At 35.6% G+C, this 26,340-nt stretch overlaps 1 protein-coding gene across 2 annotated transcripts in view; it reads right to left on the bottom strand.

Moving 5' to 3' along the window:
- LOC131841043 (protein tiptop) overlaps nucleotides 1-26,340 on the bottom strand; it is a 455,231-nt gene that overhangs the window by 348,315 nt on the left and 80,576 nt on the right. For both annotated transcript variants that reach the window (XM_059189277.1, XM_059189276.1), the window contains exon 2: nucleotides 10,264-10,303. The gene's annotated coding sequence lies outside the window, so the exon portion shown is untranslated. The remainder of the gene's footprint in view (nucleotides 1-10,263; nucleotides 10,304-26,340) is intronic.

Raw genomic sequence — 26,340 nt, 5'->3', positions numbered from 1 at the left:
ACAAAAACACATTTTTAAAACAATAAAAACATGAAATTTGAAATACACTTTTTTTTCCTAATACTTTATTTTTCCCTATCCCAACCAGTTTTTTTGTCAAAAAAAGTTGGCAACCCTAAGTGCGACATCTAATAACAGTCCATCCGATGCAGTTACCGTGACGTTCTGTTTGCATATGCGGGGATGCTGACAGTTTGCTTATCTTTAATATTGTAGTGGATCGATGTTTCAAGATGTGAGTTCGAAATTTCTAGAAGTGTACTACATGTAGTTTCTTTACTAAGTAAATGTTTTATGAATGAATACTAACTGCAAAGTAAATATTTTGTTAATCAAGTATCTATTTATTTATTTATGTCAACTTTGCTATTCCAAGGGACTACCTTAACTAGAGTCATGTTGATTTTAGAGTCAAATTTACTATTTTATTTAAATAAATCATTCTGCTCTATATGGATTCTTAATATATAAATAATTATCTACAGCAAATATTTCAAAATATAAAAAATTACAAGTAAGATTTAAAAAATGTAATATTTCGTAGATGTACACTTAAGATGATTGACCCATTCACACAAATTATTAAAAATGTCATTCTGTACAATTTGGAATGCAGGCTCATCACAAGAAGAATGAGAGAGAAACTTGCGTGTTGCTCTTTTAAATAGGTTATTTTTAACCTTACATTTTGATTTGAAATGTATGAATACTAACTACCAACTACCACTAATTCATTAGAGTCAAAATATTGAATACACAAACCAACTGGTTGAATGGTTGAATAAACAAATAAGAGTAAATCAGTCGTAGTGATTAAAGCAGACCAGTTTACAAATAGCACTTGTTCAAGAGTATGACGGATGAGCCAGCCTGCACTCGACCATATTTTAGGTAACCATGACCCTGAGAACAGGAGAAGAAGAAAGTTGACGCGTTGGAGATGTGGTGCTGGAGACGGATGCTAGGAATATCGTGGACAGAGTTTAGTACAAATGATTCCATATTAAAAGAACTCTACATCAGACAGCACCTATCAACCACAATGCAGTCACGCATTCTGACCTTCTTCGGCCCTGTATCTCGCCATGGTAATGACTCCATAGAGCGTCTCGGAGTGCAGGAAAAAGTGGAAGACATCAGGCCACGTGGTAGATCTCTAGTGAGATGGACGGACCAGATCAAGGCCGCAACTAAGTGCTCAGTTTACGAATGTACCCGGAAAGCTGCAGGCCGCAACGAATGGCGCCGTATCACCAAAAACCTCAGTCATCGTGATTCAAAATGTTAACCACGACCACTCTGACAAGAGTGTACCGACTAAGAAGAACCATGGCTCACTACGCCACCACAAGACTGGACATCTTAGTGAGCAGAACAACTCAAGACAATGGACCACGTCACAATAAATAAATACACCTAAATTACTTACATGTTAGTAATAAATTCATTAGGAATAGCTAAACAAAAGCATTATGTCTTAATTATTTTTAGATAAAAACTGAAACATTCGTATCAAATGTTAATAAGTCAATCATTTATTCGTCTGATACACACAGACCGCAAATATATTTAGGTAAGTAATATTGTAATGTAATATTAATGTAATGTTGTGTGTGTACATATTATGTTATCTGTGGTACTAGTAAAACTAAGAACTTATTAGCACTACCCTGTTACTACGCTACTACCTCTTTGTTTTCTCTATCCACCCAAGGGTAGTCTAGAAGAGATAGCGTAACGATGAGACCGCATTTTGTATCAGTTAATGTATATTTACTATTTTAATTATATAGTATTTGGTACAAAAATGAGTATAAATAATATAATATACTTGCCACAGATTCTAGATTCGATATTCTGGATATAAAAAAATATATTCATATGTAACATTGTAAGTGCTATACTGCATGAAAGGGTTATATTAATTTATGAAAATGATAGTGAACCCGCTGCGCTAACGGTTTACGCTGGTGGGACACCAGTGCAGGATGATAAGATAAACATGAGGTCAGGTTAGTTAGCCCATCCATTCCATTCACCAGGAATTTAACATGATGGTTTCCAGAAAGATCGCATGGAGGTCAACCTGAGAACTTACAAGTCTGCTTCCCTCGCACTAATAAACTAAAGAGTAACTAATAAACTATATTACAAAGTCGCTGTAGCTGTCTGTTCCTGTGTATGCTTAAATCGTTATGACTATTTAAAAGTCTTAAATTAAGTTTATTTGAATAAATGATTTTCTATTCTATTCTATTCTACTATATCTATGGACACATAAATTACACATTCTTTCTTCCTTCCTACACCACACCGTCCGGTCAATGTGAATCAGCCTGAGAGCGTGCATAAAAACGTAAAGCGCCGTGCACAGTGGGAGCAGCGAGCCGTGAATGACCAGTGGTAATTACCAACTGCCGTTAATTGAAAAGCATAGTCATTCAATCATCAATAATATTTAGGAACGAAACGGCGAATTTGATTAAACACTTAAACAAAATAAGTAACACTGAATATTCTGTGATAAGCACCGAAATTAACGTGCTTGTTGGAAATTTGACCAGGAAAAATGTTGGGACTTATCCCAACATTTTACCTCGTTTATTTTCAATAGTATTCAATATCAGTATTTTTTTCTTTTACTTTGTAGTTTAGTACTTCTTCTTTCAAAAGCTAACACTTAATAGTCTGTGATAATTACAGAGCCAACATTTCCCCACGTCTATATTTATCATATTTCTTTTACTCTGTGTACTTCTTAATTTCTTACTTTATCTTTTCATTCTTCTCCAACACCACCTATCAAAAGCTTCTATTTCCATAATATGTAGGCTACACGCAAGTACATTGTACTTGAACTTAAATTTGTCTCATTTATTCAAATAGTTTTAGCTAAATTTGCTGAAGACCTCACTGAAGGAAGAAAAGGAAGAAACGAGGAAACGCTACTATACGTGTTATGTGGTTATTAGCCTGGTCATGCATAAACGAACATAATGAAAATATCTTTCTTGGAGAGTACATATATAGATACACTCTATCCTGAGGAGAAAAAGACAATCGCTTCTATGAATATTCTTCAATTCTAGTCTCTGACGGATAAATGTAATGAATTTTGAAAAAGTGCGGCACAGATCCCTAGATCGCAGTGCTACAAGCCTAAGCTACTGGCGTAGGCCGAAATACATAAAAAGTTACTCCATCAGAATATTAAACTTAAAAATGTATATTATACTCAAATTAATTTTAATCCAAACGCATTAATAAAAGAGATAACAAGATAAAAACCAACAAAAACTCCATCATCGGATCAATAAAATTTCAATAGGTATGTCAAACAGACAAACAGCATAAAACGGTCCCGAGCTCATTATCTGATCATCTTCGGTAACACTTCAATGAGGTTGTGCGAGCGAGACGAACAGATTCAATCGAGACGAGATTACACACTGCGCGGATATAACGCCGAACAGATTTACTATCATTCCAACGATGGAAATACTTCCAAAATCTACATTAATAAAAACAAATTTCAAAAATTTAGGACATTTTAGTCGCTTATAAATGTCAAGTTTTTGATTTTATTTTTGTTCCTAACGTCCAGTTCTGTCTATGGATTAAACTGAAATCAAAAGAAATTAAAAAAATATAACACATTTCAGTGGCTTATGAAGTTTAGTCTATTGATTCAATCGAGAAGAACTGGCAAGTAACTCAACTGAATTTGTTTATTTAAGCCATTTTGCTAATATTATTTAATTATTAAAGTGTCTATTTGTAAAATGGAATGAAAATTCTTGTATAAATACCTACTGCTAAGCATATTTATTTCATAAATATAATTTAACAATATATTTCCATAAGGAATGGATATAAAGAATATTCTGGAAGTCCTAAGTAAGTTTCAATTTTCTACTTAATTCTATTTAAACGCTTACTAAAATGGCCGATTAGGCAATAGATATTTATGCACGCAATTTTGAGTGAACACATATTTGAAGACTTTTCAATACACGTTCGGACTTGATCTATCAATTTTCGTACTATAGGTACGAAAATTATGATTTCATTTTCTGATTTTATTTTTATTTTGATCAATTTTCGTAATAAGGTACGAATAATATGTAATAAAAGACAGCGGCTTTACTTCTCACATTTGCTAACCAACAATCATGCTTAATTCCTAATGATAATTTCTTAATCTAAATTCCTTAATTCGCTAAGATGGGCTAACTCTTAGCGTAAGGTATATTTTCCATTAATATCCGTATCATAAAAAAAAACTACTAATGTATAATATCCGTATCATAAAAATAATAATACAAATTCTTCTGCATTTGACGGCCTCGGTGGTCAAGTGGTTTAACAAATTCCGATGGTCGCGGATTTGATTCGTTTCACGGCACAAACATTTGTATTCATGATTATGATTGTTTGTGTCAGTTTGGACGTATCTATGTATAAGATGTAAGTATTTACGAAAAAAAAATTGTATCAATTATCTAGTACCCATAGCACTAGTTTATCTAGCTTAACTTGGATCTAGATGGCGCTGAATTGTCCTGATTATTATATTAGATTATTTGAAACGCGTTCCGACCGCTGCGTTTTCCCAACCGCGTGCGTTCCCCAGCAAATCAGAGTGGATCTCCCAATAATGAGTTCCGTACGTTTTCGCATCACTCGGACAATGGGACAATGGTCCGATCTGCGTATAGCTATCGACGATTAACGCTTTCTTTGTCGTACAACAAAGGGAGGATTTTTTTTTAATTTCGACGCTTCGCATTCAAATGACCTGCTTAATCAGCAATTTCAGATTATATACAAGTGTTTTGGGATAAAAGAAATAAAAGAAGTGATGACAACCTGTTTTTTTTAGACTGCTCTAGTACTGTTGACCGCAGCTGGCTTTTTCAGCTTCACCGGACGATAGGGGGCGAGTGCTGATGGCACTCCAAACCCGCGGAAGGACTTATGGGGGCTGAAGTCCAACTCCCGCCTGACGGATATGACTTTAGTCTGAGGGCACCGCTAGGGGTTCGAACCTCGGCTCAGGCCGTCGTAATTTCGATCCCCGTTTGAATTGGACGGGGGATCGATCGGAGGGGGACTGACTGGTAGAACTTTGTGTCTATACGTCTAGGTAGTTACGAAGGGGGAATAATTTGACCAGACCATTTCTTTCCTAGAACATAAGAAACGAGTAAAGAAACCAACCAAACTAACCTAGTCACCAGCTGGCACTTATTCGATGTTTATATTTCGCTCAATTTTTTATAATCTCTTTTTAAACTACAACCTATGTGTTATTCTAATGTATAAGCTATAACATTGTAAAGTTTCATTAAAATCCCTTTAGTAGTTTTTGCGTGAAAGAGGAACAAACATCCATCCATCCATATTTAAAAATTTTTACTTTTATAATATTATTAATATTATTTTTTGACGACCTCGGTGGTCCAGCGGTCTAGTGCACAGCTTTACGATCGATGGTAGCTGGTTCAATTCCTCGCACGGCACAAACATTTGTATTCATGAGTATGATTGTTTGTGTCGGTCTGGGTATTTTCTATGTATAATATGTATGTATTTACGAAAAAAAAACATATCTATGTATTTGTATCAGTTGTCTAGTACCCATAACACAAGCTTTAGGTAGCTTAATTTGGGTCTAGATGGCACTGTATGAATTTTATAAGATTATTTATTTATTTATTCATGTATTTCCAATAAGAAATATTCATTTATTTCTATCCGTTGTCTAGTACTCATAACACAAGCTCAGATAGGCTTGGGATGCTGTGTGAATTATTATTATAATGGTTTTCAAAAGCACTTCTGAGTTTAGGCAAGAAGCATGAAAATTCATTCACCAATGAACTCCAATACGATTTTCATAAAACCGTACCGTCTGAACACTTCCAAACTGTAGTCTCATCTATAAACAGATCTTCTAGAAATCTATTCTAACACGCGGTGACATAAATAATAATGACAGCCAATGACAGCACGCAACGTAAACTCAATCTCTAACGAGATCTGTGTACAGCGAGTAGACAATTGTGCGATAGTTGGTCGGCCATTCTATACCATTTGTACCATTATGTAGCTTTGATTTACCGACAATATTAGCCGTCCACGATAAAAGTCATCCAACAATTACACGCCGTAGTACCGTATTAAACATTAATTTCAAACTCAGAACTTGCAGCCATGTCTTATTTGATTCATGCGTGCGCTCAACTCTTCTGTTCGACGTAACCGCCGCTGGTAGAGCGATCGAAAGAGGACTCTCCTATCTATAAACATTCGATTGGATTTGCCTTGTGAAGAGCGGTTGGGTCGATAGCTCCGTACCAATTGTCTTTGCAGTGAGATTAAATTGATTTATACGACAGCGTTTCGTCCGTCAGTAGATTCCTGGTATCGAATCGTAAACTTGGAGTACGGATCGTGAGCGTTACGTGAACTTTATGAAGCTACCCTTTTGATCCGATGCTAAATCACATTTGATTTACGGTCGCGTATCCGCAGAATGTTTCCTGTTTCTTAACGAATTGAGTTATTATTTTTACTGCTTGATTAAGTCACGTCATTATGTTTATTAATATTGTAAAGATTTGTTTGTTTGTTCGCACTGGAGAGTCTCCTAAACTATTGTATTAAATTCAAATTGTTTTTACGATTATACTACTACATTACTCCTGATGAATATAGGTGGTAGAATATGTTCAAAAACTTTACAGATCTACATGATATAAATGAAACTTTAATAATGTGAAAAAAATACCAACAAAATTCGTACGTAGGTACTCTTCTTAATAAACACGCTTTATTAAATATTTTAAATTTATTTAAAAGTCCTTATTATTGTTTAAACAAAAACTTTAACGTAAAACACTATACTCTCCTTAGAATGCAGTTAGTTACTCAATATTAACACGATCCACTCACGAATCGAATTTTACAGACATCGGAAAAAAAATCACACCCGCCCAAAACGCGTTACCGGAGAACTCAATAAACATGCGAACAGTCGTTCAGCGTCGAAAGCGCTTTCCTCCCAAATAAACTCCACAAGTAACTCGCTGATACAAGCGCTGCCGTCATCGAGTACGGGCCGGGACATGCCGTGGGCCGTTTAGGGACAAACACGCTCAATTATTCAGGGAACATGTCCCGCGAGCTTATTCCTGCGTGTCGCGCTCTTATGGAATTAGAACAGTGTACTCTGCAACTTGATTTATGAGCCCGTAATGCCGTTTAGGTGCTGCATTCACCGTGTTTCAAGTCGGTATCAATTGGCCGGTGACGAATGCTATGGATTTGAATACGTCAAATTATATAACTTGACGACCTCGGTGGTCTAGTGGTCTAGCACACCGCTTTACGACCGATCGTCGCGGGTTCGATTCCTCGCACGGCACAAACATTTGTATTCATGAGTATGATTTTTTGTATCGGTCTGGGTGTTTTCTATATATAATATGTATGTATTTACAGAAAAAAATATCTATGTATATGTGTCAGTTATCTAGTATTTTTTTGCAGATAGCTGATTTTACAAAAATTCTTTTATTTTAGAAAAATAAAAAGTTAAATTCCACGCCGACGAAGTCGCGGGAATAGCTAGTACTTAATAAACTAGGTTACGACGCCCTCAAACACATTCCAATTCCCTGATACAAAACTCCCAAAGATATAGATTCCCAAAGTTATAGGGTATCATGTACACTGGACGTAGTTCCCGCCCAACTGATCGGATCTCAATATGCCATCAATTATTCCTGTAACACAGTCGACACACTCCCGGAATAGAAGTCACTTTGCAGTCAGTGGACACGGAGGCCGGTGTTCGACTCCATCTCAATTAAGCCAGTTACACATATATCCAGCGGCTAATGGCTTGTATTGGAACAAGACGTTCCACAGGATTTAGCAATCATCGAATTTGCAATGACAACGGGCAGATGGTCGGTCATTTATGCGTTATGATTAATTCATATCATTCTCGAAACTTCTCACTACAATTGTTAACAATAGAGACTTTGTATGAAATTGTAGAATCTCAAGTTACGTTTAATATTTTTATTGTATTCAAATAAGTAAGTTATCTATACATTAATACGATAAGAAGAAACTTTGTACCCCTTTTTACGAAAATTGCGCCGTCCGCAGGTGCATGCAACTTCATACACTTATCTATACATATAAATAAAATTGGTGTCTGTTTGTAATATTGAAATAACAGTTTTTTACTACATGCATATGAATATAAATACGGTACATACACCAAAATAATATTTTTTACAATTTTTGTCTGTCTGTCTGTCGGTCTGTTTGTTTCGGCTAATCTCTGAAATGGCTGGACCGATTTTGACTTTTTTTGGCAGGTAGCTGATGTAATAAGGAGTAATTTAGGCAACTTTTACTTTAGAAAAAAAATCTTGTATTTTAGAAATATATAATAAAACTCCACGCGGTCGAAGTCGCGGGAACAGCTAGTGGTATATATAGAGAAGGTATGCAGAAACTTATATATTTTTTTAACTATGCATAAGAAGTACATAAAATCAAAAGAGTCAACATTACTCACACTACCTTGTATTACACACACACGCATAGAAGTATAGTCTTTGACAATAGTACCTTAATAATAATAATAATAATAATAATAATGTATTTATTATCAGGCTTAATTGCAAATTTATAAATTGAACGTACAGACTTTACACACACAAAAATAATAATAATACAAATAATATCAAAAATTAATATTAAATTAAGTTAAAATATAAATTAAAATACCTTAATAATGTTCAAATTTATAAATTGAACTAGCTCTTGCCCGCGGTTTCGCTCGCGTTTATTTATCCCCTTCGGGGTGGAATTTATCAAAATCCTTTTTTAGGGGATGCCTACGTCATAGTAGCTTTATGCATACAAAGTCTCAGCCCGATCGGTTTGAAATTGACAAAGTTTCAAACTGTCATCCCCTATTTTATCCCTGTGGGGGTAGAATTAATCAAAATTTTCTTAGCGGATGCCTACGTCATAACATCTACCTGCATGCCAAATTTCAGCCCGATCCGCCCAGTGGTTTGGACTGTGCGTTGATAGATCACTAGGACAGTCACCTTTGAGTTATATATATTTAGATTTATGGTTAATTTTCGAACATTGGGTGATTTTTTTAATTCCGCTAAAACTTGATTACCTCCACTGGAGATGCCTAAAGAGAGGCGTCCACTGTGCAGATGCCCTCTGCCTCATCTTCCGTCTACGGAACCTAGCTGGATAGTAGTGTTAAAATTTTGTAAACTGTCGTAAGCAACCAACTGAAGTGTTTTGCATACATAAAATATTTTCAACACTGCCCACTCAAATGTAAGTAAACAAAAAAGAGCCATCATTTTCAGCTGATCAAGATGAATAGAGGAACGTGGTACAGTTGTTACCGTCAGTCCAACGGTGACAGTAACACAGCGTTGAAATTATACAATACACATTGTTACAGCTGAAATTTATAGTTCATGATGGTGAACTATAAAGATTTATAGTTAGTATAGATATACTTTGTTTGTTTGAACGCGCTAATCTCAGGAACAACTGGTTCGATTTAAAAAATTATTTTTGTGTTTAATAGTCCATTTCTCGAGGAAGGCTTTAAGCTATATACCAGTACGCTACGACCAATAGAAGCATCATTGAAAAATGTTGCAAAAACGGGAAAAAATATTCATATTTGTGGGCTACCGTTGAGTGCGCTGCGCGAACGGAGTCGCGGGCACAGCTAGTTTCATCTATGATGAGAATAATAGTCCGATTGTGACAACTATAATTTCAAAGCTAATTTTAATTTATTTTAATTTTCTCAACGAAACATGAAACTGTGTTTTACGGGTTCACCTGCAGTATAATATAACAAGATGTCCACGATTCTTACCTAACACATTACACAGTATCGTCCAGCCGTGTTAGAACTACGTTTTTGCTTAGTATTTCTTTGAACGTATTTCATTTTATACTCTGTCACTATAAGAAATAAATATACGAAAAAAACAAGAATGAAAATGAAGTGTATAAATAACTTATTATGTTTATATGCGTAATATTTAGACTTAATTTTAAACGTTAATTACTATTTAATTATATCAGTTATGCAATTAACTTAGGGTTAATTTTAAACGTTAATTACTTACTAATTGTATCAGTTATGCAATTAACTTTACCATAACTGTTAGTTGGGTTTAAACTTACGTTGCTCAGTCCTATTCCATAACAGTCACAGCATCCAAATCTGTAAAGATTGAAAAAAAAATTAATCATGATAGGCTCTTAAGAAACCTTAATATAACCTTTTTGAGAAACCTCATGCTGTAGTCTCGTGAGAAAACCTAGGCAGGTAGTTCATTCCACAATGAAAGTATGCGGGAGGAAGCTCCTCTGAAACCGCACTGTCCGAGACCACTTAGGTTCTAGCGTGTGGGGATGAAGTCTCTGTCGATGGACTGAAATGCGATTGTAAAAGGTAAAAAAGTAAAACTAAGCATCGTGAATAAGGTTAGATAAGGTTAGAACGGGGGAAGGGGGTTAGTAACGTGAACTATTGACCCCATTGATAGCAATGGGGTCAGGTTGATCTCCACGCGATTTCCCCTGGAAACCATCATGATAAATTCCCAGTGAAATTGTCACGATGGGCTAACTGACCTGGTCTCATGTTCATATAATTATTTACTTCAAAGCCTAACAATAGTGTCCAAATAGTTTGACGACCTCGGTGGTCTAGCACACCGCTTTACGACCGATGGTCGCGGGTTCGATTCCTCGCACGGCACAAACATTTGTATTCATGAGTATGATTGTTTATATCGGTCTGGGTGTTTTCTCTGTATAATATGTATGTATTTAGGAAAAATATATCTATGTACTTGTATCAGTTATCTAGTACCCATAACACAAGCTTTAGCTAGCTTAACTTGGGTCTAGATGGCGCTGTGTGAATTGTCCTGAGATTATTATTATTATCATATAGTGGACTTAATCTACCAATCAACCATAAATGCAGAGAAAGAGAGTCTTATCATCCTCTACTGGTGCTCCTCCAGCGTATACCATTACCGCAGACCACTGCACCATTACACTATCATACTTTAAAATAAGGTAAGAACAGAAAAAATATGACAGTACACGAAAAACGCAACACACTGCCAAACATGCAAGCATATCCAGTGCAGCAATCACTAAATCATTTCGCCATCATAACTATCCGCAAACACGGCAGTTGGCATTATGAAAATTTACGACACTCATCCAAATATCTTTCCAATAAACCATAAGTCATCCCTTGACGCACACGTGACCAATTAAATATAAACTTGATTGCACATTCAAATTGCAGATTTAATTAATTTTTACCGGAGCGCCGGCAGCGAGTCGTAAAAGCGCTGTAAAACGCGCTGATCGATTTACTGACGGCGGGTGATGAGTGCTTTTTATTTTATCTAGAAATATATAAATACATTCTAAATTAATAATTGAGAATTAAAGAGATGAGATATTGAAAAAGAAATAAAAATAATCTATATTCAAATAAACTTAACGTGTTATGGACCAGGACATTGTCGAATACATCCTAATCAGAAGTAACCTGACATTGAGGGTGACGCAGCTGGAATTCAAGCGTTGGTGACCCGAGTCCCCACCAACATGCTGCCCACCTTCATGAAGGACTACTGGCCGAAGGGTGTGGTGTATCAGCGCTACCGTGGCAGATTGCCGTCGTCAGTGCCGTGACCATAATTTATATTTTATTATTGTTTCTTATGTATGTATATAAGGTATTTATAATGTGGGCTATGTAGCTTGAATAAAATAAAATAAATAAATAAAAAATTAATATATTTTTGTTACAATCTATATTAATCATTTCGTCAAGGGGTACTTAAACTCGATCGAAACCTTATATGAATAACAACATAAAAAAATATTGATTTCGAGTCGACAACATATATCCGCAAAATTCGGATTATGGAGTATTTCGTTAAATTCTAATGACACTGACAAACAAACCGCAGTCGCCATCTTTTCGTTTTACTAGCAAACGTTCAGTTACATACTAGCTCTTAGATACGCCTCAACAATCAACTAACTAAAAAAACTGTCCATAACAAAGATCTATGACTCATGTAATAATAAGAAATATCTACCCACATTTCACCCGAGCGAAGCCGGGTTTTCATCTAGTATTATTAAGAAATGTACTAGATATGTGTAATACCTTTACAGATTACTCTAATAACAATATAGTATGAGAACAGACATCTCGATTCCGAGCACCGTTACTCGATTACTTTCCAAATGTGCAAATCCCGGAAACACAATATTATCGATACAAACAATCGGATGTCTATCATTCGGAATATCGAATTAAAATCGTAAACGAAATAATACCGTTACGTTTTGTTCCGTTCTATTTAATTACGCCCTCCTAAAATCGTGAAACTAGTATTCGGCGATCATAAAAGATAAATTTGTTGTATCTATCGATTACTATAGAGATTTCTTTGCGGTTAACAAAGCGTTTTCGTATCAAATCACACAATTAGAAGTGATCTGTTGTATGGGCCGTCGGGCGCTTTGTCGGCGCGCTTGTCATTGCTCGCTTCGTTCCGCTTTGGTACCGATGATTTGGTGATGATATAATGACGTCATCATGAGAAATTCACCCAAAGCCCACTCGTTAACAAAAGCTATTTAAATTTCGATATTATTCTGTAATTTACACGAATTATACGATGATATATTTATTACATGTTACGAGATCTTATATATAACATTCTCGTGTTACAATGTTAGTTACCATACTCCTCTGAAACGCAAGCCGTTTCAGAGGAGCGGATTTTTATGAAATTTTATATGCATTAGGTGAGAAAATCGGTTACTATCTATTATTCATACCTCTTAGTGATAAATAAGGGTTGTCCACCCCTAAAATTTTAATTTTAATTTTTATAATGTGACATTAAAAACACATAAAACAATTATTTTTTAATAGCGATTGTAATTTATATGCCAATACAATGTTTGCGGGTCAGCTAGTTTTATAATAGAATAATGTGAGAGAGCGTGGTAGGCTAGAGCCTCCTGCCAAAATAAATATTTACACCAAAATATTCACTGCTGCAGTTACCGTACCATCAACAGGTGATTATGATGACATATTATTTTTTATAATTTAGAAAAAAATAAAACAAGCTGTTTGTAATTTCAAAATAACATCTTTTCACTATGAAAGTACATACGGGATTTACATTTAAAAAAATTGTCTGTCTGTTTGTTCTTGCTAATCTCTGAAACGACTGTACAGATTTTGAAGGGATTTTCACTCACAAATAGCTAATATTATAAGGATTAAGTTACGCTATCATTATTTTAGAAATTTCCTTTAATTTCATAAAAACAATTTTCACGCGTAACAGCAAGTTTCTTTATAAAAACAAAATACAATCTAACAGATCGTTTAACATTTTAAACACACATGTATTTCTGTTTTAAGAACACCAGTTCTAGTAGGTATCGAATTAATTTATTAACCTGAAGATTTTAATCAGAAAACATACAGATATGTCACTTGACCGACTAATATGGCGCTTTAAGCGTTTGAAATTAACGATAAGCTTTTAAAAGTGTGACGGGGCATTTTAAAAATGACTTATAAAGCAATTACTCCTTTAATCCAATAATTAACTCGTAACTTGACATTGTTAATAGTAATTAAAGTCATACTTTAATAAGCAAGTTTATAATCGATTTCGTAAGCTGACATGCCTTATTTGCTAAATTAATGAGTACAGACCAAATAATGTAATGTAATGTAATGTATGTTGGACTCCATTTTCCGCAATTGGCCTCTCATTCGGGCCGTTGTGCGTGTAGAGCCAGGCTACTAACGTAGCCAGCCAAGCTCCTCCCAGAAGCGGAGAAATCGCCTGGTCTCTTCGCAGGCTTCACGGAGCGACCTCACCGTTCTGATTTGATTGCGTTGTGTGGCCACTGCAAGCACTCCAGGATTACCTGCGCAGCCGTTTCCTCGGCTACAAAGTAGCCCCGGCACAGGGGACGATACAGACCAAATATGATAGGTATACGTTCACAAGACTTACAACAACACATAGGTTACAACTCCCGGGAACTGCTCGGAATTTCCCTCTTTTCGTATTTTTGATATAGAACTTAATATTATATTCTACCGCTCATTCGGAACGCAGACTCATCAGAAGAAGAATGAGCAAGAATTTGCGTGTTGCTCTTTTAAATAAGTGTTAGGTAATATGGAACTACTGATACTAATGAGAACTAATATGTAAAATTAGAAATAGGATATATCTATACATCTATACATATAAATAAAATTGGAATGTCTGTTTGTAATATTGAAATAACCATTTTTTATTACATGCATATGAATACAAATACGGTGCATACACCTAAATAACATTTTTTTAAATTTTTGTCTGTCTGTCTGTCGGTCTGTTTGTTCCGGCTAATCTCTGAAATGGCTGGATCGATTATGACGGGACTTTTTTTGGCAGGTATGTGATTTAATAATGACTAATTTAGGCTACTTTTATTTTCGAAAAATTCTTTCATTTTAGAAAAATAAAGTTAAATTTCACACGGACGAAGTCCTAGTCCTAAATAAATGTAAGAAAAAGGAAAGTGGAACTAATCGCGGGCACGTAGCGGAGTAAACCAGCGCTGTTTGCCGTCACAGAGCAGATGGACAGCTCAAAAGAAACAGAATGATCGTTGTGATGACTGGCGTTTACGTGCCCACGACGATGATAGCGTGATGATTTCCGCCTAATAACAAGGACCACGTTTATTTCCCATCTAGGCGGTAAATTATTAAAATATATAACACTAGCCGTGGCCGCGACTTCGCATGTCTTTAGTGACCTTGACCAAATATCGTCTTCATCGTCCTAGCTTCATAACTGACTATTTTCTATACTTTAACTTTCATCTCCTATTTTATTTTACCCTCTTAAGGGTAAAATTTTAAAAACTTTGAATGTTATTATTTATATTTAATGAACAGCCTAAAAAATAAATTTCAAGCTTCTAGCATTAAAAATTACGATATTTCTATACAAATTATCATCTCCCCTTACAACCCCTTATAACACTTTTATCCCATTAAAAAGTAGCCTATGTCCTTTCTCAAGGTATAGAACTGTAAACAATCTGTAATAGCATATTTTATTTGAATCGGTCCAGTAGTTTTCATATGAAAGGGAGACAGACAGACAGGCAGACAGAATTAAGCTTAGAGTCACTCAGTAATGGAGAGGGCATATTTTATTGCGTGATCGATCGAAATGTCCGCAGAAGAACCAGAGTGACCGATATAGTTCGAAGAATTACGACTCTGAAGTGGCATCTGAATGGGCAGGGCACATAGCTCGTAGGACAGATGGCCGTTGGGGCAGTAAAGTCCTCGAGTGGCGACCACGGACCGGAAGACGCAGCGTGGGAAGGCCTCCAGCAAGGTGGACCGATGACCTGGTCAAGATCGCTGGAAGGCATTAGATACCAGCAGCGCAGGACCGATCGTCGTGGAGATCGTCTTTCCGGGCTGCGATGATGATAATGATGAAAGATAAGGAAAAGAAGAAAAAGAATCCACCGAACCGATTGCCTTCGACAAGGTGGACCGACGATCTGGCCAAGATCGCTTCAAAGCATTGGCAGCGAGCAACGCAGGACCGATCGTGGTGGAGATTTTTGGGGGAGTTGTTCAGCAGTGGACGTCTTGACAACGGACGGGCTGAAACGATGATGATAAGAATCTATATCACAGAGTGTCCTGAGGCATTGTTCGGATTAATACAAGCTGCTGAGTTTCACCATCGCCCGTCACAAACTAAAATAACATCCTGATGATCAGGATGGTAAAATAATCAGATCAGGTGGCCACGCACAACCACATTGTGGAATCACCTTCCAGCGAAATATTTCCGAACCGATACGATATTGAAACCTTCAAGAAAAGAACTTATTCCTTCTTAAAACGCCAGCAATGCACATGCAATTCTTCGGATGTTGCAGTTGCTAATGGTCGGTTAATTATCTTATATTACGCGTCGCAAGTTTGATTCTCAGTTATAACCTTTATAGTGATATATAAGTGTTATATATTTGTAACTATCTATTAATCAATATACCACAGTTTATACAATAATATTTTATTTTATTTAATTTCAAATCAATACATACATAAACGCATATCATTAAATGTGCGGGAATCGAACCCGCGACCGTAGCAAAGTAATATAGTGTGCTAAACCACTATACCCTTGGCGTAGTGATGATTAATATCCATTCGCAAACAACGCAACATTACAAAGATCTTTGTCAATCAAACGAATTCCTTGTGGATTGGACAGATCATCTTTCTCGTAATTGATGTTATTCAAGTGTGTTTTTTTATCTTTTTTTGTCTAGCAATGGCCCTTGCAATGAGTTGCAAGATTCCTTGAGAATATATGACAAAATTATCACCCATACCTGTTGTATATTAACAATGTAATTTTCTATAGACATATTATATTAAATCAAATTGAAGTGTTTTTATGTAATTTCAAATTAACAGGTTTTCACAGAAAGCATATGAAAGTGAATATAAAAAAAAATTAAATATATATCTGCCTGTCTGTTTGTTTTTGCTAATCTCTGATACAACAGACAAACGAATTTAAAGTACAAAGTTGACAGCCTTGGTGGTTTAGCAAATTTGCACGCCGACTTACTTCTGAGGTTGAGAGTTCGATTCCTCGCACGACGTAATTATTTGTATTAATGATATGATTATTGGTATCGATCGGGTATTTTCTATATATATTGTACATGTACGGTACCCGCAACTGCGTCCGCGTGGAATTTAACTTTATGTTTCTAAATTAAAAGTAGCCTAAGTTACTTCTTATTACATCAGTTACCTGCCAAAAAAAGTCCCGTCAAAATCGGTCCAGCGATTTCAGAGATGAGCCGGAACTAACAGACTCCCTCGCTCTCCCGATTCACTGTTAGAAAATTCTGATCAAATCGAAGATGTAAAATACGTTCCTGTTCTAGACTGTAAGAAGCTTTGTCGTGAGCATGACTTGCATAGCAGAAACGACCCTGTTGAGCGCTAGGGTTACCACACATCATTACATAGTATAAAACAAAGTCACTGCCGCTGTCTGTCCGTTCCTATGTAAATCTGTAAAACAACGCAATGGATCTAGAAGCAGTTTTTTTTAATGGATAGAATGATTTAAGAGGAAGTTTTATATACATATAATATATGTATATAAAAGCTGAGGCGAGTAGCTAGTACCAAGATAAAAGGTTAAGTAATTCCTAATTATTATAATACACTAGAAATAATTTATGCACACCCTGATAGCAGTGAGGTGAGTATGATTTTTTTTCTTTCAAATTTACAGCCGTTTGTCCAAACGTTAGATAGACGGCCTCGTTGGTCTAGCGGTTTAGCACACCGCCTTACTTCCGACGGTCGCAAGTTCGATACCTCAGATAACATTTGTATTTATGAGTATGATTGTTTGTGTGTTTTCTATGTATAATATGTATGTATTTACGAAAACAAATATCTATGCATTTGTATCAGTTGTCTAACTTAACTTGGGTCTAGATGGCGCTGTATGAATTGTCCTGAGATTATTATTATTAATATAGTTAGAATGTTATAAACAGAAAAGTATATGCCTGTCCCATACAATTCAATTTATTAATATGTGTGTACATTTATCCCGAAACTAATCACTACATCACCTCGAGTAAAAGCAATAAGCCTGTAGAAAGCTAGATTACACTACATCTGAAGATAAATATTATACAAGGTCCCAAGTTACAGGAGCTCGCAGAAACGGGACACGCTACAAAGTGGGCCACCATAGACTGAATCGCGATGGATTGCCATTCGACCCCGCGACTCAGCCATATGGTGTTAGATGGGACATCTTGAAGTTTTTAGTGAGGACTCACCCAGCTTGTCCACACCCAGTTGAGCAAGTCTCCACGAGGATTTACTCCAATAAAAAAAAGGTCCCAAATCCTAGTAGAATCATCATCTGCTTCTACCTTACCCAATTTATTTGGGGTAATATGTTTTCCTCTTTCATTCATGCCTGGTCGCAGTCATCTCGTTATTTACTTACTTTCTTACCATATCAAATACCCAAATCATAGTAGAATATAGAATAAAAATAATAGAAATAGCTAGCCTTCCCCTATCGTAGCTCAATGTCGCGACACGGTGAACATGACTTGCGAAGTAACAAGGACCCTGTTGAGCGCTAGGGTAACCACACATTCTAAAATAAAAGCTTGATTAATTCCTAAACTATAATTCTTACTAGTATTATAAATGCGAATGTAACTCTATCTTACTTTCACACTAAAAATACTGAACCGATTTAAATTAATTTTGGTACACACATAGTCTAAACCCTAAGAAAGGACATAAGGATACTTTTTAATGCGAAAAAAGGGTTGAAAGAGGAGATGAAAGTTTCTATGGAAGTATATTAATTTTTAAAGCTAAAAGCTTGAAACTTATTTTTTAGGCTGTTGATTAAATATAAATAGTTATGACGTTCAAAGTTTATACGGAAAATCATTTTTGAAGCTATAATGTTGAAATGCTTTATAAATTTTTTTGGGTTAGATTATTAAATATTTTTCTTTATTTGTGTGTCAAGGTACACGCGGACGAAGTCGCGGACACAGCTAGTACAATATAAATAGCAATAACAGCAAGCTTTCGCCATGTTATAGTAACTTAAAGTCACCATACATATGTAGCTCAAGAAAAACTAGATTAATTCCTAAATTCTGATAGAATAGAAATAGAAACATAGCTATTTGTCCCGTGTTTGAGCGTGGAAGTCGAACAAGGGCGAGAGTGACTTGCGAAGTAGCTCTAACCCTGTTGAATGCTAGGATCACCACACATTCTAAGATCAAACCGGATTAGTTTCCATAGAGTAAAATGGCAATAATACCAATCTGTCTCCGTTAGAACATTGTCCAAAATAGCGTGATGACCATGACTTGTGAAGTAGTACGGACCCTGTTGAATGTTAGGATGACCACACAAACATCAGGACAAATAAATCTACTGATTATAATATATATAGTGCATTACCAATAATACATGGAAACGTAGTTAAGTATCGTAATAAATATGTCAAGTTGGAAAATAGTGGTGATCTTGTCATATATTTACACAACAAAGTTATGAAGGATGTTGATTAAGTTTTTTTAGAATAAGTTTAAATATTAATCAATTGATTTAAAACAAAAAATATTGTGTTCTTACTAAACGTTTGGTTTTATTTATACTTATAATTTATACAATATAACTTATAGAAGATATAAACAGAGATGTAACTTTCGAAATGATTTATCAATTTAATTGTTGTGATTATGAGCAAATACATTGGTATAATTATTTGTGTCATATCGCACATATAATTACAGATTTTTGCTAATTATCATTAATTTCCTTTTCTCTGACTCTTTCTCGTTACTGAAGATATAAATTAATCAATTTCAGTCCTACAATCTGCAAGTGTGAATTGCAGCAATACAAAATGTTTCATGACATGTTTCATTTACACCGTGGAATTAATTAATCACTTGATTAATTTATTAATATACAAATGAATTAATCAAGTATTTATTAATTCATCAATGCATCTATAATTATCTAATTATATAATACTTAATCATTAATTAATCAAAATTTTCTAAACAGGACAGTCCCGTGGTTTCCCAAAACGACGGTCACAACAGCAGTCTGTAATTATCTAATTATATAATACTTAATCATTAATTAATCAAAATTTTCCAAACAGGACTGTCCCGAGGTTTCCCAAAATGCTGGTCACAATAGCATCCGACGCGGCTAAGTGACGATGATCGACAAAAAGGTATCTAAGTGCAATTTTATTAACAGAAGCTTTCATCGGATCAAAAAATAACATTGAATGAGTATAACAAATGATGTTGTTTGCTATAGCCGGCTGCCGGGTGCCGGGTGTCGGGTGGCGCAGAATGGCCGGTGATGTATGGAGTTCGACTCCCGCCATTGATGGCGGTGACGAGGCGTCTTCCCGCTACAGTATGACCTTCTTTGACTACTGAACGTTTTAAGATCACGTCTGCGTTGCTATCATTCAACGCTTTTAGCGAATCTAACAATTGTAGATGATAAAAATACTAAAGAGGGAAAATTATTTATTAAGTACTAGCTGTTGCACGCGACTTCATTCGCGTGAGATTGAGATAAATAAAATTTGTGAAATATGAGTAGCCTATGTTACTCCTTATAACATTAGCTATATCAGAGTACTGGACTTTCTCCAGTGAAAATTGTACCAGCCGTTTCAGAGATTAGCAAGAACAAACAGAAAGCTAGACAGACAAAATTTATTAAAATTAATATTTTGTGGCAAGTAAGAATTTTAAGCAAATAAGCAAAATTCAATACATATGCAATAACATTTTTTTAAAGTTAGCTATACTATTTATATTTATATTTGCATATTATACACATTTTATTATTTGACGACCTCGGTGGTCTAGCGGTCTAGCACACCGCTTTACATCCGATGGTCGCGGGTTCGATTCCTCGCACGGCACAAACATTTGTATTCATGAGTATGATTGTTTGTATCGGTCTGGGTATTTTCTATGTATAGTATGTATGTATTTACGAAATTATCTATGTTTTTGTATCAGTTGTCTAGGACCCATAACAGAAGCTAGTCAACTTAAGTCTAGATGGCGCTGTGTGAATTGTCCTGAGATTACTATTATTATTATTATATTTATTATTTTATTTTTGTTTATCTATCTGTATTTATATTTTAATGTCTGTAATAATATATATACTAAAATGCACCTTCTTTATTACACCATACCAGTGCCTGATGGCATTCTCTTCCAGCCAAGGCAGTCAACAGACTGGTAGACAATGCCATCAGGCATTAAGTCCGCCACGTTTATATTTGTGCAATACAATAAATATGAAATCAAATCATTTATTCATGTAAGACATTTTAGCCGCTTATGAACGTCAAATTTTTATTAACGTAATTTCTTCTCTACCATCCAGTTCAGTATACAGACTCAATTGTGATGAACTGGCAAGAAACTCAACTGAATTTGTTTTTTTTTTAATTTATAAATGTAAACTGATCTTCATGCTATAAAAGGTTCAATCATTGATATTTTATAAATGAATTGGAATATATCATTTCCTTGCCGGCCGCATCTGAGTCATAAAACTTTAATGATACTCGTGTCATCGTAAAATAATGATTTTATAAGTTGATGTCATTGGCAGATTGGGAGTAGGTATTTGCATTTAATGAGTGGCTATCTGACCATCAAGGTATCATTCAAAAACCTGTCCTCATTACCACATATGAAGGTATAAATTGTATTGCACAGAAAAACTTTGTAATTAATATTTTAATATATGAGACATACAGTCTCGGTGATCTAGATGTAGAGCATGATTTACTTCCGATTGTCGCAGTTCGATTACACGGTACAAAAATTTGTATTTGTGAGTATTGTTTGCATCGGTTTGAGTTTTTTATATATATATTACTAGCTGTTCCCGCGACTTCGTCCGCGTGGAATTTAACTTTATTTTTTCTAAAATAAAATATTTTCCTAAAATAAAAATAGCCTAAGTTACTCCTTATTAGATCAGCTAACTGCCAAAAAAAGCCACATCAAAATCGGTTTAGCCATTTCAGAAATTAGCCGGAACAAACAGACCGACAGACAGACAGACAAAAATTGTAAAAAAAATATTTTGGTGTATGTACTGTATTTATATGCATATGCATGTAGTAAAAAACTGTTATTTCAATATTACAAACAGACACTTCAGTTTTATTTATATGTACCTATAGATGTATGTATTTACAAAAATAATGTATATAGAGGTATTTGTTTAGTACACATAATATAAGCTGGGCTTAGCTTGGTCTTTATGCTAGCAATGTATATGCTTAGCTTGGGACTAGATGGCGCTGTGTGAATTGTCCAGATCTATTATTATGTGACCACTAGGTCACCCAGTGGTCGAAATTCGAGTATATTTAATTTAACATTCAGTATAGACAAATAATCTTAAATACAAACAACATTAATCTATTCTCAATTTGACCACAGACTAACTATTAACAAGAGAAGTCCTCGAGTGGCGACCACGGACCGGAAGACGCAGCGTGGGAAGGCCTCCAGCAAGGTGGACCGACGATCTGGTCAAGATCGCTGCAAGGCATTTTTTTTTCTTTTAGGGTTGATAATGGAATGGTGCACCCGCCTGCGCTAACGGTTTACGCTGGCGGGGCACCAGTGGAGGATAAGATGAGCATGAGGTCAGGTCAATTAGCCCATCGTGACAAATTCACCAGGAATTTAACACGATGGTTTCCAGGGGGAACCGCGTGGAGGTCGACCTGACATGGTACATTGCTAGCAATGGGGTTATCAATCCACATTACTAACAATCCCCTTTCCCCCCCCGCTGCAAGGCATTGGATGCGAGCAGCGCAGGACCGATCGTCGTGGAGATCTTTGGGGGAGGCCTATGTCCAGCAGTGGACTTCTTCCGGGCTGCGATGATGATGATGATGATGTATATGCGTGTGCATGTAGTATGAAAATAGGAGTTTGAAATTTGCGAAAATAATAATAAAAATTATACTTACTCATTTCATTTCATTGGTAAAGTATAGAAATCTAAATATATACAACTCAAAGGTGACTGACATAGTGATCTATCAACGCACAGCCCAAACCACTGGACGGATCGGGCTGAAATTTGGCGTGCAGGTAGATGTTATGACGTAGGCATCCGCTAAGAAAGGATTTTGATTAATTCTACCCCCAAAGTGATAAAATAGGGGATGAAAGTTTATATGAAACTTTGTCAATTTTAAACCGATCGGGCTGAGACTTTGCATGCATAAAGCTACTATGACGTAGGCATCCCCTAAGAAAGGATTTTGATTAATTCCACTCCTAAGGGGGTAAATTAACGCGAAGCCGCGGGCAAAAGCTAGTCATGTTATGTATGATAAGAAGTCTACCTTGGTAAAGTATATAAATCATACATAACGATAAGGTGACAGTACTGAACTGTTAGACCAATGGATCCCGGAACATACAGTTTAAATAAATGATGGCCACCACAGTCTATTACTGCCGGCTATTAGTCCCTATCACTACTTGAGTATATCAATTTGTCATACACTTGTAATACATTAATTGCAATCGTGCAGGATACACTCTGTTTGTTTATATTTTCCGCACGAATTTGTAGTAGTGTGTATTCACACATTTCAACTTAAAAATAATCATTACATAATAAAACAAAATCGCGGTCGCTGTCTGTCCGTCCCTATGTATGCTTAAATCGTTAAAACTATGCAAAGGATTTTGAAGAGGTTTTTTTAATAGATAGAGTGATTCAAGAGGTAGGTTTATATATATAATACATGTACACCCGTGCGAAGCCGGGGTGAGTAGCTAGTAATAAAAAAACCTGGACAATTAACACAGCTCCATCTAGTCCCACGGTAAGCAGAGCTTGTGTTATGTATACTAGACAACTGATTTAAATATATTTAATACTTAAATATATTTTCTTTTGTATATACATACATAATATACATAGAAAACATTCATACCGATACAAACAAACATACTTATGAATACAAATATTTGCACCATGCGAGGAATCGAACCCGTGACCATCGGAAGTAAAGCGATGTGTACCGCTAGACCACCTAAACCTTTCTTATAAAGTTAAAATAATTGTTTAAAAGAGCGACACGAAAGTTTCTTGCTTGTTCTTCTTGTGATGAGACAGCTTTCCAAATAAGCTGTAGATAAAAAAGTAGATCGGTCATACCTATTCAATAGTGAATTTAAATTTACTTGAATAATGTTCTCTTCTATTCTTGTATATCGAATAGCACACTCTACATATTACTCATGATTTTGTTTGCATCGTGACTTTTTTTTTTTACATATTCATTTGTTTCTTTATTCTCATTTCTTCTTTTCTATTCCTTAGAACTAACGTTATACAAACTTCAGTAATAGAAGAAATAAGGACTATGCAGTATTGTGAATTGGTACAATTAATTCTTACACGCAGCAACTCGTTCATGAATATTCCAGTGTTATTTATTCACGAGCATCCAAAAATAAATTTATTTTATAGAGCTTTCAATCAAGCACCGCACAAACTATTACGGAAGCCTAGTGACCGCCATGTTGTGTCAGCTGATTGACAGCTGATATTATTTAGTGAATACCGCCAACTGTGGTACCACAGGCTCGCGAATGATAGGGAATCCATTTTTTTATACGCCTTTTCATGGTGGACATGGTAATGACATACTCGATGGAAAAAGGTGATAATTGATAAGACAAATACGAATATAACAGAACGCATTATAGTATCTGCCGATGTGATGATTTTCTTGAGAATTAAACAGCATTTCTCTATTCTATACTGTTTGTCGCATGCCTAATTCTTATCAATGGATATTTACTTAGAACTTCATTTGAAAGAGCAACACGCAAGTTTGTTGCTCATTCTCATTCGGAACACAGACTCATCACTAGAAGAATGTCCTTGTAATTCAGTATGTGTTGATTCTGTTAAAAAAATGACACATTTGCTTACATTAAATTTATTTGAACAAAGATTCTTATTCCATTCGCTCTTTTCGTAGTCAAGTAATTAGATCGCTGACTGGAATCGGAAGAAACATCAACAACGTTACATCAAGATGTACAAACTCGTGCATGCGTATGGCAAAAGATCGAATTGGGAAAGAAAAGAGGAATGGAAAGGTGAAAAGAAGAAAAGATTGAAGAGGGAATGTTTGAAGAAGTCTATAATCAATAATAGACAATTAAATTACTATTTATCTAGATAGGATATGAAAAAAAGTTCAAATTAGATTAGACAAAGATTCCTCTCAGGTGTTTGATGGTATTCCAGAAGGAAATTCGGGTATAATACAGGACTACTGTAAGATCTTACTAGAGTTGCCACATTTTTTTCAGCCTATAAGGGGCAAACGTTTAAATAGGCAAAAAAATACGCGAAATTAGTTTTTTACCCGGGACAAATTGTCTAGCTAAGATCGATCGATTTAGTAATAAAAAACGGAGCACAATCCGAATACGGTACAGAGTCATATCCGCGGGGACATTTTAAACTAAGCCTAAAATACGGAACGTCCCGGGAAATACGAGACGTCTAAACTAGACCTAGGTTTCTTGTAAATAAAAATTTGACTCATGTCAAGTTGATACACTGTAAGTTCGTCCAATAATCTTAATGCCTGACTATATCCTTTCCTTTCCTATAACAGGACGCGTATCTTCTACGCAATCAACTAAGACCAGTTTATCGGGCTTTCCTAAAACACGTCCTAGGTTTCTGATGACCTACACTAGTGGGATTATTTGCAAAGTCACGCAATATTTGTCACGATGCGGAGAACCGGTTGAGTCGCTGACAGAATTGAACTGTAATAGCTTATAATACGCACCTGCTTCTAGTGTTCCTCAAATGAGCTGAATTAATGGAGTAGTTGTTATTGTGTCGGTGTTGTTGTTGTGTTTCACATTCTTTATTAGCTATTCAATATAACCATCCCGCAGTTTAATGTTTAGCAGTTAGTTTAGTCAAAATATCAGAATCACTAGCATTTCTTCTTTCACGCCTTACTTTAAAAATTTGGTGTTGTAAGTAATAGGAATCGTGCAAAGTAAGACAATGAGGAAGTTTCCCATTTTTTATTATGTGGGATTTTGTTATATTGAATAGCCTAATGTGACTATACCACAGTTTAATGGTCAACAGATAGTTTGGTCAAAATCTAAGAATCTATCATTGTATTTATGCTGGCGATTGTTACTTGACAACCTGACTTCTTCCACGCCACGCTTTAAAGCTTTGGGATTCTAAGTAGGAGGAAACTCATGGAAAGGAAGGCATTTCCACAATGTTGATGAAGAATTCTACAATCTGTTTGAAATAGTACAGGTGTACCACGTATACCACGACCGTTTTGTCAAGAAAGTATTGAATATAAGAAGATAATATTAATATAAACGAGTTACGTGTAAGAAACAAATGGTAGGGGCCATGATCTGCGGTGCATATCACCATTGGAAATTGTATAGTCAGTCGAATATAGTTAATTTCGC

The sequence above is a fragment of the Achroia grisella genome, unplaced genomic scaffold (assembly GCF_030625045.1).
Source record: "Achroia grisella isolate CSIRO2021 unplaced genomic scaffold, CSIRO_AGI_Agris_v1 utg157, whole genome shotgun sequence".
NCBI classification, from domain to species: Eukaryota; Metazoa; Arthropoda; class Insecta; order Lepidoptera; family Pyralidae; genus Achroia; species Achroia grisella.
This window is presented reverse-complemented; position numbering and strand designations above follow the sequence as displayed.